This window comes from Carex rostrata, chromosome 25, assembly GCF_964058835.1.
Source record: "Carex rostrata chromosome 25, lpCarRost1.2, whole genome shotgun sequence".
Classification (NCBI taxonomy): Eukaryota; Viridiplantae; Streptophyta; class Magnoliopsida; order Poales; family Cyperaceae; genus Carex; species Carex rostrata.
Window position 1 is genome coordinate 6,119,415 of NC_135942.1, and position 20,036 is coordinate 6,139,450.

Genomic DNA, 20,036 nt, shown 5'->3' on the forward strand with positions numbered 1-20,036 from the left:
ATAACAACTTTAAAGTCTAGTTAAGAAACTTCCATTGGATATAAATTTTCCTCCAACAGCTTGAAATACTGTTTAGCAAAATTTCTGAATATTCTCGAACAACGTTATCTCAAAAACAACGAATTCTCTGGTCCGTCTTCCTATGCACTTTTCTTTACTCAAAGTTGGAACCTGAAGGACCTGTTCGGCTGTAGTAAATACTATGGGAACTTAGAGAAAAAAAATGAGATCAAGGGTATTTTCTCTGGTAAGGTGTTCCGTTGTCTAGTTTTAATTTTCATTTGTAATACTAGTAATCGTGCCCGTGCACAGCAACAGAAGCAAATTATGTAGTATAAATCATTAAGCTCCTTAATAAGGAGGAGAGATAATTTAAATCAAATTTGTAGAGAAAAAAAGTTAAATATTATATTTATCTACAAGATAACACATGTGAACTCTAGTGTAATGGTAAGAATTTTGGCACCAACAGAACCCAACTGGGTTCGAATCCCGCCTTCAGCAGAAAAAAGAAAAGAAAAAGGGTGCGCAGGCTCGGTCCGCAGGTGCCATGCGTGGTTCAGAGGCCCGTTCCATGGGTTCGGCGCGCGGTCTACGGGCATTGGGATCATATGCGGCGCAGCACTGTGATCATATGCGGCGCGACCAGTGCATACTTAAGTGTTGAAGCTCATAATTTGAAAAATTCATCTATGTGTAATCTGGAAATTCAACGGCTGAGCATCATTTCAAAAAAAAAAAACAGTAAATCAGGATTCTTACAATATCTAGACATTAAGCTCTTTAATAAGGAGAATAGATTTTGTGAATTTTGTTTCTATCTCTTGTCTTGGAAAAAAAACTTCCACCTCCGTTTTTTTCTCCAAATTTTGATCTCTTTGCTGGAGCAATAAATTAATTAAACACAATGGAGTCAAAGTTGCAAACAATAATTTATTAAAATTCTGATTCTCATTTGTGATTAAATACAATGGAGCAATAATCTGTTCCTATTCCCTTCTCACTGTTCATTAATCAAAGTTCTCATTTGTTCCATTATTAAATTCATTAAATTGTGATTAAGCTAAAATAATTTAGAATATATAAATATAAAATTGAAACACAAGACTAATAATAATGTTAAATAACATTCCAACAGTACAATAATAATTTATCAAACACAAAACTAAAAATAATTAAACAAATCAAAATTTAAAAGTATAAGAAATTGTAATTGAATAAACACAAGACTAAAATTTAAGTGTGTGCTCAGTTCACTGAGTAGTGTGTTGTCAATTCACTCAATTATTTTGTTTCATAATCTGATATGTACAAACTATATTAATCAAAATCAATAAATAGTATCAATACACTTAATATAGTTTAATTCTAGTATTACATATTATATAAAAAGAAAAAAAAATCAACATCTTTACAAATTTTTTATGCATTTTTCGAACATCTATATTCTAAAAATTTTCATGAATTAAATGACTTTGGTTTTGATAAATCAAAATTTTCATTCCCACAAAATTTTTATATTGCCGAACAGGTCCGAATTGAGAACCTGAATCGAGCATTGTGTTTGCACACTGATTAAACTAAACAAATGATTTCACCATTTTTCAATCTCCCGTCACATAAAAACACATATTAACAAGACTCCAAGCAATTTCAAAAAAAAATAAAAATACTCCAACCTCCTTTTAATAAAGTTATCTTTTTTTTTTTTTGGAAATATCTATAGTAAATATTTTGTTAAGAACCAACATCCATTAAAAAATCTTTATGTCACTACTACAAAATTGTAGCTTTTTTTTTTTTTTGAAACATTGACAATGGCTGACAAGTATAATTTTTATTAATTAAAACTTAAAATACATCCATCATTCTACATCCAAAACATCATTCAAACTACATCAACATCTAAAAAACATCAACATCTAACAACACAAACAACTAAAACAACAAAATAAACAAACCATATCCTTTAGTGGTAGACACCGATAGCCTTCAATATTGACTGGCTAGCGACCAAAGGAAATGAGACATTTTTTTTTTTTTTTTTTTTTTTTCTATTTGGGTTGTAGGCGGAGAAGGCAGGGTGCCGCGGTGGTGGGAGTGCAAAGAAAGATGAGAAGGCAGGGTTGCAGGCGGAGAAGGCAGGGTGTCGGTGTGGATCCCTCGCTCCCCCAAGGGGGAGCGGGAGGCGAGAACGAGACTGAGGAGGCTTGCTGGCGGAGAAATGGAAGAAAGGAGATGGACGGGGCTGAAAAAACTTGCGGCGTGAGATACAAAATTATAGCTTTCTAACGAAAAAAAACATAATAATAGTTTTACCACTGCTAGTAGTCAGCACAATAGAAGAGAGACACAATTTCTAGCGTATTCTAAACGCTAACAATGGAACTACCCCTTTCTAACTGTTTTGTACTAAAACCAATTTTTTTTTTTTTAAATATCAATGGTAAGAATCTTATTAAGAACCAAGATCCATTCAAAGATCTCACTACTGCAAAACTACAGCTTTCTAACGAACAAAAAAGTCATATAATAATGGTTTGACCATTGCTAGTAGTCAACGCGATAAAAGAGGAGGTTCAATTTCTAGCTGTCGTAACTTTGACTGATCATAACTTTGGATAAGAAACTCTATTTTGATCATTTTTCGAAAAACTCGTGAGGAGGATATGTCGATTTTGAAGCTAATTCAAAATTTACCTTCATTGTATGGTCGATGTAGTCAGACTTGCAAAAAAACATCGTTTAGGACCTCAAAACTACAATTGAAGTTTCTGAAAAATAATTGTAAGTAATAAAATTAATTTCAACATAAAAAATACATTCATTATGCCAACGAGTAGCAATGCCACACTAATTTTAAAGACAAAAGTAATTAGACAAATAATCCTTATAAGTTATAAAACCAGTGCTCAAATCGACTAACAAATTATATAACATATATAGAATTACCTTCATTATGCCAACATGCAACAATCCACACTATTTCAAAAGAACAAACTTATTAGACAAATAATTAATCCTTGTAAGTTACAAATCTAGCAATCAAATCAACATATTTTAATCAAGCAGCTAGAGGTTGAGAGAATCATATATGGGATAAAATAGGACACCAGATGGAGAAGAGAAGATGCAAGATCTGAGAGAAAAGGCGATCCAGACAATGAAGAGGGAGAGTGTTTGTGAGGAGCGGGAACTTAGTAAGAATTGCAGAAATTTCAGTTTAAGTTATAATTCAAAATGATCTTATTGTATCGATTTCAAGTGTAAAACCGATATTAGAAGCTGACAAACTTAATCAATTAATTCTACATTAAAAAAAACAAAAAATATCATTTTCTTCTACCAGTTCTTAACCGATAGAAAAAAATGTGACACTTATTATATCAATTTTAAAAAGTAAACCGATAAAAAAAAAGTTGAACTTCTTCTAACAGTTTACTGTTTTGAACTAATAGAAAAAGATACAATCTTTTCTATCAATTTGGTACTATAGAACTGATAAAATAAAGATTGAATTAATTATCAAGCTTATCTCAACACATATATACTGGCGTCTGGCGGTACCGATTTTTTTGTTTATATCCAAAATTTAAATTAAATTTCAAAAAAATATCTGTTTCGTCTCTGTTTTTCTAAAAATATCCAAATCGGAAATTTTTTTCCGGAATTAACCTCAAAAACCAGAATTTTTTTTTCCGGAATCTCGATTCTAAAACCGGAAAAAAAAATTCCGGTTTTAGAATCCGGAAATTTTTTTTCCGGAATTAGCTCCCAAATCCGAAAAAAAAAATTCCGGACTCGGGATTACCCTACATAAAGACCCCGTGGGTCCTCTTCTTCCCCACGCTGCTCCCTCCCCTATATTTTTATTTATAATTTATTTAATTATTTAATTTTAAATGGTTTAGAATAATGTCCAAATTTTTTTGGTAATAATCCAAGATTCTGAAAGACCGTTCTGCTTCGCGCGCATCTTAAATTTACAAAAAACATCTCTGCACACTACCTCGTAACGTCTAGGTTCACTTCTAAGAACCTTGCACTCACAATTCTTTTCAAGATGAAACTCATTGATTGCTATCCTTAGAGCCGTTTTCGACTCATAAACTACACCCTTAGCCAATGGATTATCGAATGTTTTTTTTATCTGCCAAAAAAATCGACATCCGCATGTCGAAAACCGGATATGTCATTGAAACTGTCAACCGGATGTGTCATATTTTCCCGACCAGTTATCGGGTACAATGATTGATGGGATTGCGTTTGACGGGACTGTGGTTATGACTGGTTGGGCTATCCAATATCATCGTCGGAACCCGATGACTCACCGGAGAGCATCTCATCTCCACTCTCCAAACTATCAGAATCAATTGCATCCACAAGTACATGCGAATAATCACGTACCTGTCTGCGGACCGCACTAGAACTGGGTCGGTGTCTCAATGGTACATCCATAGAATGCCGACCGGTACTAGGTCGGGATCTGACTGGTATTGAGTCGAGATCCACAGGATTCCGACTAGTACTGGTTCGGGGTATAACTGGTTGATCCACATAGTTGCTACCGATACTGGGTCGGGGTCTTATTGGTACATCCACAGAGTGCCGACCGGTGCTAGGTCGGGATCTAACTGGTATTGGGTCGGGATCCATAAGATTCCGACTGGTACTGGGTCGGGAACGAGGTTCAGGAATATGACTGGTATAGTTCGGTTCTAATTCTAACGATTGTTGGTTCATTACCGGTACTAATTGTACCCAACAAATTTGCTTGGATTTCCAGATTTTCCATCGGTGGACATGTTAAACCTGGCTTGGATTTCCAGATTTGCTTGACTAGAATTGTACCCAACAAATTTATAAATCTCATTCCGAAGATAATCAAAACTGTGGTTCACGGTTAGCGGTAATGAGTATTTAGCTCGGGTACTGTAATAGACCCCGTCATCATTGTATTGCATTTCCCCTCCAATAAATTTTTTGATACAAATAGTTGTCATTTTAAGTTTCGATTGGTCTGGCAATTTCAAAAATAACAACATATAAGTAATTAAAAATTGTCCGGTCTCTGAAAAATATTCTAGACCATTTTGGATATTCTAAAATTATTCTACACCATTTTGGAATTTTATAAATTAATAGGGCAACATTCTAAACTATTTTGGAATTTTTTTAATTATTCTAAACCATTTTGGAAGGTTCTAAAAAAATCTAAATTTTTTGGACAATATTATAAAAAATAAAAAAATTATTTTCGAATGAACTAATTAATTATAATTAAAATTAAAATTAACATAAAGAAAATAAAATAACCTCAATCGAAGAGCCGATCGATCAGACAGTCAGAGCTCCGTAAGGGATCCGAAAAGGAAAAAGGTACCTAAAACAATTCTAAATCATTTTAGAATTTTTAAAATTATTCTAAACTATTTTGGAAATTTTTAAATTATTCTATACCATTTTGAATTTTTTTTAATTAATAGGACAATATTCTAAATTTAAATAATTTAAAATTAAATAATTATATTTTTAAATAATTAAAAATTAAATACTTATAAATTTAAATAATTTAAAATTAAATATATTAAATTTAAATAATTTAAATTAAATATATTAAATTTAAATAATTTAAAATTAAATATATTAAATTTAAATAATTTAAATTAAATATATTAAATTTAAATAATTTAAAATTAAATATATTAAATTTAAATAATTTAAAATTAAATATATTAAATTTAAATAATTATAAATTTAAATAATTATAAATTAAATAACTTACTATGAGAGAGCTGAGAGTGAAAGCGAGAGACGACACTTCGCGGTTTTTATAAACGAATTCACTGCGATTTTGAAAAAAATTTATCCGAACATTTAATTGGAAAACCGGAAAAAATATATTTGGATTCTAAAACCGGAAAAAAAATTCCTGTTTTAGAATCAAGATTCCGGAAAAAAAATTTCCGGTTTTAGAGGTTAATTCCGGAAAAAAAATTTCCGGTTTGAGTATTTTTGGAAAAACAGAGACACCGGATATTTTTTGAAATTTAATTTAAATTTTGGATATAAATAAAAAAATCGGGTGGCGGTATGTTGATCTTTCATATTCTTAATTTTATTCCTGTGTCAATATTCTTCACTGTGCAAGTGTGCATTATGCCAATTTTATTAAAAATTTTAAAGAAGTGTGGCATTTCCAAACAACGTGATCATCATTTGAATTTTGAGCGGCGATTTTTATTAATATCTCTAAAACAAATCAAAATTTTAAAAATGCCCCTGTCTCCAAATTTTTATCAAATCTGCCCTGACCGCCTGGGCTTCGGGCGGCCCAAAAAAGCCCGTGAGGCGCCCCCCCATCTGGCGCCCCACTGCCCATCTAATAAACCCTAAACCCGTGAGCCCCTCCCCCTCCTCTCTGCCTCTTCCCCCCCTCCTCTCTGCCGAAAAAAACAGAAAAAAAGAGAAAAAAGAAGAAGAAAGAAGCCCTGCCGAGTCGACCCCTCTCTGCCTCGCACCACGCTCGTCACTGCCTCGCGCCTCGATTCGCTTCTCTCTCGATCGAACAAGTGAGTTTTCTTCTTTTTGATTCGATTAGGGTTTAGGGTTTCACTTAAATGTGATTAAATGATGTAATGTGATTCGGTTTGGTTTGATTCGATGTTTAGGGTTAAATGTGAGTAATTAGTTGAATTGATTGAATTGGTCGAATTAGTTCGATTGGATTCTTGAATTAGATGGTTGAATTGGTTGATTGCTTAAATTAGATGCTTCAATTGCTTGAATTGGTTCAATTACTCGAATTGAGGATTATGATTTATGGTAAAATTGCTTGAATGTCATATGGTTCAATTTAGGGTTTATAGTTGTCAATTGTGAATTTATGGTAAAATTTAGGGTAAAATTTAGGGTTTATAGTTAAATTTAGGGTTGAAATTTATGGTTCAAATGGTTGAACGGTTTAAGAATTTATTTTTTGGGTTTATGATTTAAAAATATGCATATTTATTTTTTGAAAATTATTTTTGTGATAGTTCATGAAAAATATGTATATATCAATACAAAATAATTTGAAGTAAAAGTAATTTTGTTTAAAAATGACATATATATATTTTTTATTGTAAGTAAATTGCATGTATATCTCATTTTTTTATTTTTAAAATTTAGGTCTGCAAAAATTTTGTGCGGTTTAAAATTTCAAAGAATTGCATGTATATCAAAATTGTGGACCATGCAAAAACAGTGATTTTCAATAAATCTAAAAAAAGTAAACCCAAAATAATTGCATGTAAATAAATTGCATGTGCATGTATATGCATTTTTTTTGTTTAAAAATTAATTTTGTTTTTTGTAAATTTTTTTTTTTTACAAAAAAAATGCATATACATGCAAAATTAATTTTGTAAAAAAATTGCATATACACCCAAAAAGTAAACCCAGAGTTGTATATGCATTTTTTTTGTAAAGTTTATTTATTTTCAACAAATTTTTTTTTTTTTAAATCATATACATGCAATTATTTTGGGATTATATACATTCAATTCTTATTAAAAAAAATTTATATAAATTGTATGTTTTGATTAATATGTTTTGGCAAATGTAGTATGCCTAGAGTTAGACGGTGGGGAGTACGAGCTGAGCCTGCAGAGGGTGCAGATCCTGTGGATCCGAGTGGAGCTGGCACGTCCTCGGTGGCTCCTAGGTTGTCTCTATCCGGAAGGAGACGAAGATGATGATTGTAGAGTTTTTATTTATTGTGATATATTTCTGACTGTAGTATTTTGACTATGGGACTGCTGTATTATGTTGACATTACGTTTTTTTATTTTATGTTCATGTTGGTATTATGTTGTTTGCACTTTGCATTTCATTATTATAACACAGTTCAACAATACAATTAAAGTTCAACAATACAATTAAAGTTCAACAATACAATTAAAGTTCAACAATATAATTAAAAGCTTAACAGTATACTTCAAGTAATTACATTCAAACTAAGAAATTATATTCAAGTAATTACAATTTCTTCACTATTTGCGACCCACACTCCCAGCAGACCGCCTGTGACAGGGGCGGTTTGCTAGGGTCCTGACCGCCTGGGCCACGGGCGGTCCACTAGGGATGCCTATTTATTCGTTTTTTCTCTCTCTCTTCTCACTCCAACATCAGTCTACCTTCCACCTCAAAGGCAAAAAGAAGGGAGAAAGCGCTCAAGGCGATTTCAGGCGATTTCGGGCGATTTTCTGGGCGACTACAGCTACAGGTAATTTAAATATTTTTTAAATTATTCTTTAAATATTTTTGGTAATTATTTTTTAAATATTTCTTTTAATTATTTTTAAAATATTTATTTCAATTATTTTTTATATATTTTCTAATTATTTTCTAATTAGCCGTTGATTACTGTACAGTTAGTATTTAATTACGCACATAATTAGCCTTCCTAATCAATTGCTGTCACTTGAAACCCTAGTTATAATGGCACCCAAAGTTGGAAAAAATAGAGGAAGAACTGAAACCGAACGCGAAGCAAAAAGAGCACTCATTAATAATTTTTGGACGGCTGAAGCCTACGCGATGAGGAATTTGGAAAGATTATTTTCACCCAAAAATAAAGAAGCATTTCTGAGCACTCTTGATCCATCAATTAGAAAAATGCTGATGGAAGGCTGGGTGGACAGGGTCCCTCCACCTGGATGGGGACAGTGCTGCTTATGTGAGCTGAACGGAGATATGGTGGATATGTTCTTCTGTTATAAATGTGGCAAAGTTGTTCATCCCAATTGCATGGACCCGCATGCAGATCTGCTGAACGACGCTCGTCTCACTACGTGGGAGTGTCCTGCGTGCGTCCGTCGGGCTGAGGAAAAAAAGGGAGCAAGCTCCTCGTCTCGCAAGGCTTAGACCCCAATTGTATGTTGTTGTAGTATTTTATGTTTTAACTGTAACGGTTTGTATAATTGATATTTGAACTGGTTGTTGCTGTATGAATTTTATGTTACCTTTTTCTATGGACTCGACGGTACTGTATTATTTAGTAATGTATTTCAATTTTAAATTCCTGGATTTATTATGAATTTTAATCCGTTTTTCTTCACAAAATTCTTCAAATCAAAATTATAAGATCTATATAAAAAAAACAAAAAAACAAAAAAACCATGGGGCGCCCTTAGGGATGGCGCCTCACTTGCCTTATGGGGCGCCCCAGGGGGTGGCGCCTCACAGGGTATTTTGGGCCGCCCTGGGCCCAGGCGGTCAGGGCATTTTTTAAAAAAAATTGGGAGCAGGGGCATTTTTAAAATTTTGATTTGTTTTAGGGATATTAATAAAAATCGCCGAATTTTGAGTGCGAATTGTGCTTAGTCCATATTATCTGAGATAACAGAATATTTCTATTTAAATATGGACTGTACAGTCATAATCTAGATCAATCTGATCCGAGATGTAATGCATAGGACCCTCTAAATATTAGTGTGGATTTTGATCGGACGATCCGGATCTAGACAGAAATATTCTGTGTTACCTTATGCGATTAATATAAATTATGAGAAATGCATCAAATTCAGTGCCAAAATGTACAGTCTTGGACAGCATGATTCCATTCTACTAACTTTCATTTAATTGTCTTTATGACTCTCTATCTGGATTTTGAATTCACCACATCTCATATGAAGAGATGTTACATTTTGCCACTAGATCGAATACTAGTTCTCACAATCTAACATATTTGAATTAAAAACAAACAATACAAATAAAAAAAAAAGCGAAGATTGTAAAGTATAAATCGAGAACAATAGCATATATTATTCTGAAATTGCTATGTAAGTATAAATAAAATTGATGTGAAAAACTAAGAAACTTCTAATGTCCACACATTTAAAAATAAATAAGATTAATTGACCCAATAATTATTATTATATCTGATATGTGACTGTGATCATCAGATGAATTCGCTTCTCTTCTTTTATTCTTTTTTTTACAATAAAATCCATATATAGGCAATTTTATTAATTTTGTACGTTTGGATGAAACAAAGAATAGCTCGCTAACTCCAAATTCGAAATAGCCACTAACTCAATATTTCATAAGAATAGCGGAATAGCAACTAATCCGAGTTATTCCTTGCGTTAAAAATAACATTTTTTTCACTCAAACATAAAATAGTGAGAATAGCTCATTAAAAATAGCAGCTATTTTTGAATTAACGCTATTCCTATGTCTTCCAAACTTACCGTAACTAACAAGTTAGCTGTAATGTAAATGAAATTAGACAAGACAGCTGTAACCGATTGATGATTTCTGTGCACAGTTGTTCTAATTTTATTCTTTGATGCAAGTGGATCAGAAAGAGACTAACTCTGGAGCAGATTTGAAGGTGGCGAGAGGTGAGCAGTTTCGTAGATCCCGGGGGGTTTGGAAACACACAGAGAAATCAGAGCGACATGGAACAAAGGCAGGGTACATTCTACGTACCGGACTGGGTTCAGTTCAGTGGGCCCAGAGGTGGGGCTCACCATGACATGGAATTGCGGCTCTCTTGTATTAGTCAGAGAACATGGTTTTCACACCGGCTCACACGTGTTTTTCTTTTCTTTTTATAATTCAAGTTTTTAATCTCGTGGATTTGTCATTTGTGACCGAGTTCCAAGGCGAAATTCATCGTAGGCGGAGACAAATTTGTCATTTGTGTGATGTGTCTACCGTAATTCTGAAATCTCTGCTATTTTAAATTCAGCCGTTAAAACTGCCTACAAATCTGCTGCGATTCCAGTGAGTCTACCGTAACCTTGAAATTCCTGCTATTTTAAATCCAGTCGTTAAAATATTTTGAGATGCGTGTACAAAAAAATTATAGAAAATAGTTGTTTTAAGATTTGTTTCTGAAAAATATTCAACGGTTGGATTCGGAACAGCAGAAATTTAGAAATACTGTTCATACACATGAACAGAGGATTGCAGCAGATTTATTTCCATCGTAGGCTCGTAGAGTTGTAGCCGTTTTGTAAGAAAAGAAAAATCCATTGCCCATCATATTTTGTCCTCTCACTAGAAGCTTTTTTTTTCTTCTCATTCTCCAATGTTTCTTTAGCGCTTAGTAAGCAATTATCTTTATTTTTATTTTAAAGGTCCCCGTAGTAGAGAAAATTATTTTAAAAGAATTTATATGGTCAAGGCTGTAAGTAGATGTTTTCATGCTTAACAACTTGCACACAATCATTATCATGAGTACAACTAATCATCTTTAAAGTTTCAATAGCGGAATTAAAAATTGTCAAAAACAAATCAAAGATCTTAGAAATCAAAATCTCCACATGTGAATCAATCAAATAGATTACATACCTTTGTCCATAGTAATCTTTAGAACAACACTTGAATTATTCTTCGCAAACCGTCAGAAGAACTGCAAAACGATTTCTCTCATCTTTCTCTTTCTAAGCAATGACAACTTATTCTTTATGAAATATCGATAAAGAGAGAATCAACCTTACTATTAGAATTTTCGTTACTTATGCCCGTCATTAAAGCAATCATTTATAGGGAGATGAATATGACAAAGGATGGATAAAGATTAAAGGCGCAAGAAATGGAAACTCTGTATATTTCGCACCCTTTAATCAAACCTGCCGTTTGCACCCTTTAATTAATATGTGATATACACGGCAAATTAAGGATGGATACACTGTTATTAATTAAGGCCTTTTAATAGCGCCTTTTAATATGCATCTATCATCATGCACCCTTTTGATATGCACCTTTAAATAATAGCGCATCTTTAATAATCATGTCAGTATGCATCTGATTTATTAATCAAGGCATGTATGAAATTAATCACGCCATTTTAAATCAGTCCATTAAATCAGCCCATCAGTCTAATGTTTTATTTGGGCCACATAATCATATTTTCTTACAAAGGGAACTTGGAATGAATTTATCAATTTATAGTTTTTAAAGATTTTTTTTTTTAATTTTAAGTCCGTAAAACGTTCGAACCATTTCAATTTACAAATTTTGAGGGATTCACATTTATTTATTTATTTTTATTCAAAATTTAAACAATCGATCTGAACTGATCAACATGGTCTCCATATTAAAATGTACTTGCAGATCAAATTTTATATTTTTTGAAAATGAATTATTATTATTTTAGATAGATACAAAATTAATATTTTTGGATGGTCCAGAAACAATTTAAACTAAATTAATACTAAAGTAGTTAAAAAATAATGAAAAATTAACTTATAAATCTTCTTTACCACTTGATTTTATAAAATTAATTTAAAATTTTGAAAATTTGACATATAAACCCATCACTTGTGAAGTAGTTTGGTTTAACCGGTTTGGATTTGTTATTTAAAGTTAATCCGATAAGTCTAAGAGTCAAGTTAGCTCACTAAAAAGTTTGGCGAGTTTAAGAACACCCTAGTTTTACTCATGATCTATATCATTTTATCTATGCATACGTAAAAGATTATAACATTTTGATTTTGCTTTGATTAATACCAAAACCTTGCAAAATACACCGATGTGGATTAATTCTGAATGTTGATTTTTCAGCTTATTGATTCATATAAAATCAAGAAAAAAATGATATTTGTTTATGTGTATGCAGAGAAAATAATATAAATCACATATAACAATTTTAGTTTGACATATAAATTTTTAAAATTTTGTTATTAAAAATTAAAATATTAAGGCATAGAAAAAAATTCCAGTTTGAAGAGGATTGAGAATTATTAAAAATCTTTTACTTCAATACTTATGAGATTTCTGAATTTTTTGGAAGAGATGTATCCAAACTTGTTAAGAAATATGGATTAAACACTTTAAAATATTTTCTGGATTTTGATAATATATATATATGATCGAATTTCACTCTTTTCTGAAAAACAAAGACAATAATTTAATCGTGAATTCTCAAGAGATACATTTTAACCCTCTTCATTTTAAAACAGCCCATTTTTCATCAATATTGTTAAAAAATCGGATTGTTTAAATTTATAAAGAATGCAAGAATATTTAAACATCTCATTTGTCTCATAAATTAAAAAAAGAAGATTCAATTTCGAATAAATTCAAAAGTTAAATTATTTCATAGGATATTCAAATCGAATTGCCCTTGTTTTAGCTAACAAAAAAATTACCAATTAAAATAAAATCGTAACTTCAAATATTTCTAAATTATATTTTGTTGTCGAGTTTGACAAGTTCATTCGGACTGACAAAGAAAGAGCGAAATTTTAATTTGCAAATATTAGGAAACACATTTAGAAAGATTAACTGATTAATTGTCAGGTGTAAATTGCATTTACAGTATAAAATTTGATTATGTCTATTTACCAACTGTTAATTTTTTCAATAAAGATAATGTCTCTATTGAACAAACTAATTAAATTAAAACATACATAGTAATACGAACTATGTAGGGAGGGAATAGAAGAGGTTTTTGGATTTAAGCTCGTCCTGTCTCGAGGAGACGGACCGAGATAGAAGAGGTGGAAGGTTAGAATCGAAATGAATAGATGTGAGATACTCAGACTCTAGTCTGTATAGTGTCTCGCTTGGGGAAAAAAGTCAGCCCCAACTTAGTGGAACTGTTTGTCTTAAATAGCACCTCCCTTAACTGTCATTCTGCGTTGTCAGAACGGTCAGGAGAGTTCGCATAAAGGCAGTGACGCTCGCATAACGAGCTATGGTGTCCGCATAACTCACATCCGCCTTGTACGAGCACAAGTAGTGGTGACTGTAAGCCAAGTCTGGACTGGACTTTCTGTCAGGCAAGACTTCTCGAGGCCCTTGTCAGCTCAAAGGTTGTTCTTAGGCGTTTGGGCTTTTAGTCGAGATGGCACGTTCTCAACCCGAGTTCGACATGTGGTCCAATTTGTCTTTTGATCTTGGTCTTTTATTCGTTCTTGGGTTGGTCCCGCATGAGGATCCTGTTGGGATTTCGAGTAGGTTAAAGTATAACAATTCGATTCAGTTCATCATTTTGTTCACTACTCGAAAACCAGTATTCATGTATAAAACTAATTCTAAGATTAATATAGAGTTTGACATTAGGCACATAGCGGAAACTTCAAGCCCTAGCAGTAACCTTCTTCACTTCGTACAACTCGTGTCGGATCCACGCAACAGCAATCGCAGTCACGTCTCTATCGGTATTCACATGAACAGGTTGACAAACAACTGCAAGTCGAAGCGCTAGCACCAACTTACAGTCCCCTTCTTGTCTTTCTGCTTTTCTCTCTCGGTTTCTGATTTAGTGCAAATTGAGACAAATCATATTTTCGATTTCATCCAATAAAACTGAAAATATTGTTTTTCTATTTTCTTGTCTCCTTTTCTCTTTTCTTTTCTTATCTGAAAATGTATTCTTTTTCAGTGTACTGTCATCCATCCGAAACGAAACAATTCATGTATATAATACATTGCACCCATTCAGATTGCATCCATTCAATTCACACCTATTAAGAGATGTCTATCCAATCATATCATATCAGAAAAAAAAAAAAAAAAAAAGATATTTCGGACCCATGCAGTCCAAAAAGACTTAATTCATACTTAATTAACTATTAATTAGTACATATCTAACAGATCCGAATCTCAAGCTATTCTTTGATCCAAAACTTGTTCTATAAGGACTTTGATACATGATCCTATGACCGTGAAAGATCAGTCTGTTTCAAAGAAAAAATTGTCAAAAAAAAAAAAAAAATGAAGCTAAGAACTAAGAACGAAGATGATAATATCGGTCCAGAGAAAATTCTAGAAGACTCTGATAACAACTAACATTTTTGTTCCATCCGACATCAAATACTTTGGAATTTGTGAAAGTGAAGCTCTATATTTTTTTTTTTTTGAGTGAAGTGAAGCTCTATTGATCCTTCCTAATCGCCCCTCGGAAATAAATCTGCTGTGATCCATAGGAATTGCAGGATCCTGCTATTCCAAATATAAGTTGTTTATATGCACAAATCTTGAAACAAATGAAAGGTTAAATTTGAAATAGCAGGGTCCTGCAATTCCTACGGATCACAGCAGATTTATTTTCATCGCCCCTCACCGTTCTTGGCCCACGTTTTTCCTTTTTTTTTTTGTTTGTTTTGTTTGTTTTGTTTGTTTTGTTATGACTCAATACTATGGGTGAAAAAGGTAGGGATAATATTCAATTTATATTTGATATGTACTTCAAAAATTAAATGTGAATATATGATATTTAAATATATAGTATTTAATATATATGATATTTAAATATTCATGTGAATATAAATACTAATATAATTTTATGTTTCAGTTATCCGTCCGAATAGTAGATATAATATTATATTTTTTAATATATATTATAAAAAAGTATTGTTATTCATCATTATAAGTTGATTAATATTATGGATTTTAGTATTTTTTTTTAATTTTATTTTAATAAATATCAATTCCGATCCGTATTCGTATTCGTATCTGAAAAATTAAAAACAACTATGGATATAATTTTACCACTGTCCGTTCTGTATTCGCTTTGTTTTCACCCCTAATACTATCCCGTCCCGTTCTTTGTTTTTATATATTTTTTTCCTTATTTACTTGTGACTTTGGAGATCTCGTTATAGTGCGTGTATATATATATATATATATAGAGTAAGGCTACACTACTTTGCAAATTAAACGGGTTGTTTTAATTTGCGCTCATATCTCTAGTTTCGAATTTTAAATAGTCGATCCAAACGGTGGCTTCTGATTTTACTGTTTTGTTAAGCCACCGTTGGATCAACGATTTTCAAAGTGGCTTAATAAATAGTAAAAAAATTCAGAAAAATATAAAATTTGGTCTCCAAGCACATTTTAATATAGAGATCAACTTGAACGGTTCAGATCGATGTTCTGAACTTTGAAAATTAAAAAAAAAAATTGGTAGTACCAAAGCTCAGAAACTACCACTTTGATCTTAGCCAACCTCTATATATATATATATAGAGAGTGAGAGAGAGAGAGTGACTAATGTGCATTCATATGCATATGGCCCGATATGCATACGGTTCAAATTTGAAATTTCAAAATCTAAAACGTCGATCCGAACTGTTCATCTTGTTCTCCATATTAATATGTGCTTGGAGACCAAATTTTACATTTTTCTGATTTTTGTTACTATTTATTAAGTCACTTTGAAAATTGGTGATCCAACGGTGGCTTAACAAAACAGTAAAATCAGCAGCCATCGTTGGATCAGCAATTTTCAAAGTGGCTTAATAAATAGTAAAAAAAATTCAGAAAAATATAAAATTTGGTCTCCAAGCACATATTAATATGGAGAACAAGATGAACAGTTCGGATCGACGTTTTGAATTTTGAAATTTTAAATTTGGACCGTATGCATATCGGGCCATATGAATACGAATGCACATTAGTCACTATATATATATATATAGAGGAGGGTTCAAATGCCTCCATTTTTTGTGCCTCCACCATTCCTCCATTTTTTAAAACTTTAATAATTCAAAATTTAAAACTTAAAAGTCAAAATAAAACCGTTGGATATGATCTACATCATTTTATCTATGCACGTGTAAAAAATTATAACATTTCAATTTTATTTGGGTTGTCATCAAGAGCTTGTAAAAAAAAGTACTAATGTGAATAATGTCTAGACGTTGATTTTTGAACTTATTGATTCACATAAAAATAAAATTGAAATGTGATAATTTTTTATGAGCACATAGAGAAAATAATATAGATCACATCTAACGGTTTTATTTTAACTTTTAAGTTTTAAATTTTGAGTTATTAAAGTTTTAAAAAATGGAGGCATGGTGGAGGCACAAAAAATGGAAGCATTTGAACCCTCCTCATATATATATATGAGTAAGGCTTGGGTGCTATGGATAGCATAGAGGCCTACGGTGCTACGACTTAATATTCGAGTTTTCAAAATCCTAACGGTCGATCCGAACCATTCATCTTGTTCTCCATATTAATATGTGTTTGGAGACCAAATTTTACATTTTTTGGAAATTTTTTACTACTTTTTTAGATAGGTAGAAAATCAAATATCTGAATGGTGCAGAATTTTTTAGATCAAGTGATTTTTTGCCTAGCTAAAAAAATAGTAAATTTTTTTCAAAAAATGTAAAATTTGGTCTCCAAATACATATTAATATGGAGAACAAGATGAACGGTTCGGATCGACCGTTAGGATTTTGAAAACTCAAATATTGAGCCGTAGCACCGTAGCCCTCTATGCTATCCATAGCACCCACGCCTTACTCTATATATATATTATAATATATATATATAGAGAGAGATGTTGACTTCGGTGAGCCATGGCTCACTAAGCATTTGTACTCCACGCCGTATTTTTATTTTGAAAGTCCAAACGACCGATCCGAACTATTAGATGTGATCTCCATATTGAAATGTGCTTGGAGACCAAATTTTATATTTTTTAGAATTTTTTTACTATTTATTAAGCATTTTTTTTAAATTGTTGTTTTGCTGTGAACAGTAAAAAATAGTAAAAAATTTTGGACCATCGGATTAGCAATTTTCAAAAATACTTAATAAATAGTAAAAAAATTCCCAAAAATGTAAAATTTGGTCTCCAAGCACATTTCAATATGGAGAACAAGATGAACGGTTCAGATCGGTTGTTTGAATTTTCAAAATGGCTAAAATGAGTCATGGCGCACTAACACGTTATGAACCATGGCTCATTTTAGCCCAAGTCTATATAAATATATACATGTACATGATAACGACTGATAGATATACTATGATGGACTGATAAATATATGAGGAGGGTTAAAATGCACCCTCTTTTTGTGCTCCTAACATGCACCCTCCCCTCATATCTTCATTTTCAAAGTTCAAATAGTCGATTCGAACCTTCCAATGTGTTCTTCATATTAAAATGTTCTTGGAGATCAAATTTTACATTTTTTGGAAATTTTTTACTATTTCTTCAGAAATTTTTATTAAACTAAACAATAATAAAAAATTCAGCAAAGTAAAGATTTTCAAAAATTCTGAAAAAATAGTAAAAAATTTCCAAAAAATGTAAAATTTGGTCTCCAAGCACATTTTAATATGAAGAATACGTTGGAAGGTTCGAATCTACTATTGGAACTTTGAAAATGAAAATATGAGGGGAGAGTGCACGTTAGGAGCACAAAAGGGAGGGTGCATTTTAACCCTCCTCTAAATATATATATATATATATAGAGAGAGAGAGAGAGAGAGAGAGAGATGGGCTATGGTGCATTGCAATGCATGGAGGGGTTTGTGCATTGGATCATAAATCTAAAATTCAAAATCCAAATGACCGATCCAAACCGTTCATCTTGTTCTCCATATTAATATGTGCTTGGAGACCAAATTTTACATTTTTCTGAATTTTTTTACTATTTATTAAGTATTTTACAAAATTGTTGATCCAACGGTGGCTTAACAAAACAGTAAAATCAGCAGCCACCGTTGGATCAACAATTTTGTAAAATACTTAATAAATAGTAAAAAAATTCACAAAAATGTAAACTTTGGTCTCCAAGCACATATTAATATGGAGAACAAGATGAACGGTATGGATCGGCCATTTGGATTTTGAATTTTAAATTTATGGTCCAATGCACAAACTACTCCATGCATTGCAATGCACCATAGCCCATCTCTCTCTCTCTCTCTCTCTCTCTCTCTCTCTCTATATATATATATATATATATATATATTTAGTAAAGGTTGGAGGTCAAACCACCAAACTATTTAATACCCTTGTTATTATAACAAAAGATTTTCTCCATCCGGATTTCGAACCCATGACACATAGTGACCATGTGTCTTTCAGCCTTTGTCACTAGATCAAAAGCTAGTTCTCACTGATAAATATATTATTATGTACTGATCATACGCTATCTGAGGACGTGCCAGTCTATATATTTTCTTTGTATGCCTACTGCTACCAATACAGTAGCTCTCTTGTATTATAGACTTTGAGTTAAATGATAGCCTACTGGTATTTTCACAACAACAAAAAAAGCGAAGCTCTATTAATTAATTATGTTATTAATAGAATACGTGACAAATTAACTGACAATAAATTAAGCTCTATTGATTATATATATATGTCAATAACATAGAATGACGTAACCAAAATGAAGTCAATATTAACGATATTTTTTAGCCATAATTCAACTCGCAAAGATATGAAAATGTCCACTAACTAAAAGATGATTAATATGAAAAGTCGCAATTAAAACATAATTGAACTCTCTTGAAAAGTCACAAGTACTTGGACGTGTAATATGCGAGGTAGAACGTGTAGCGGAACTATTGAATCACGAGTAGATAAATGCATGCATGGGTACTTCTGAATTTTAGAAATCAAGTACAAGTTTATATATGTATATATAATCAGATTGTTGTCTATTTCTGAATATATTTTTTTTTTTGTCTATCTCTGAATGATCTATAATTTAAATTGGTTAAAACTCAGCAGTCTATAATCCGCTCTGACTCTTAATAAATATCTTGAATTCTTGACTACGTTACTGTTTGTGTAATATGCAAAGTGGAAAGCGTAATATAAGATACACTCATATTCATATACACGCGCGAGTAATTGTGCATAAAAAAATTAAGAAATTTGGAATTGTGGGAATCGAGGGAGATAAAATGAGAATCAAATTTTTTTAGAATACACTCATACATACATACTCGATTGAAGTCGCTCAATTTGCATTAAAATTTATGCAAATAACTTAAAAATTCGTGCAAATCAAGTGTGTATAAATCTTGATGTAAATTTAATATTTTTGACAAAAAATCTGACTAAAATTGATCTGACCACATAACACAACCTTGTCGCCCAAGAATTTTCACCAAGTTATAAAATTGTTATAAGAGATGTTTATGCAAAGAAAATTTGTACATAGTTTCTTCATTTTTCCTATTTTCTATTTGTCTTATATTTCTTCTTTAATAATAGTACTAACAAAAATTGTTTATAATTCATTGGTTTATAAGTAAAACTGCTTATTTATAAATTGTTTAAA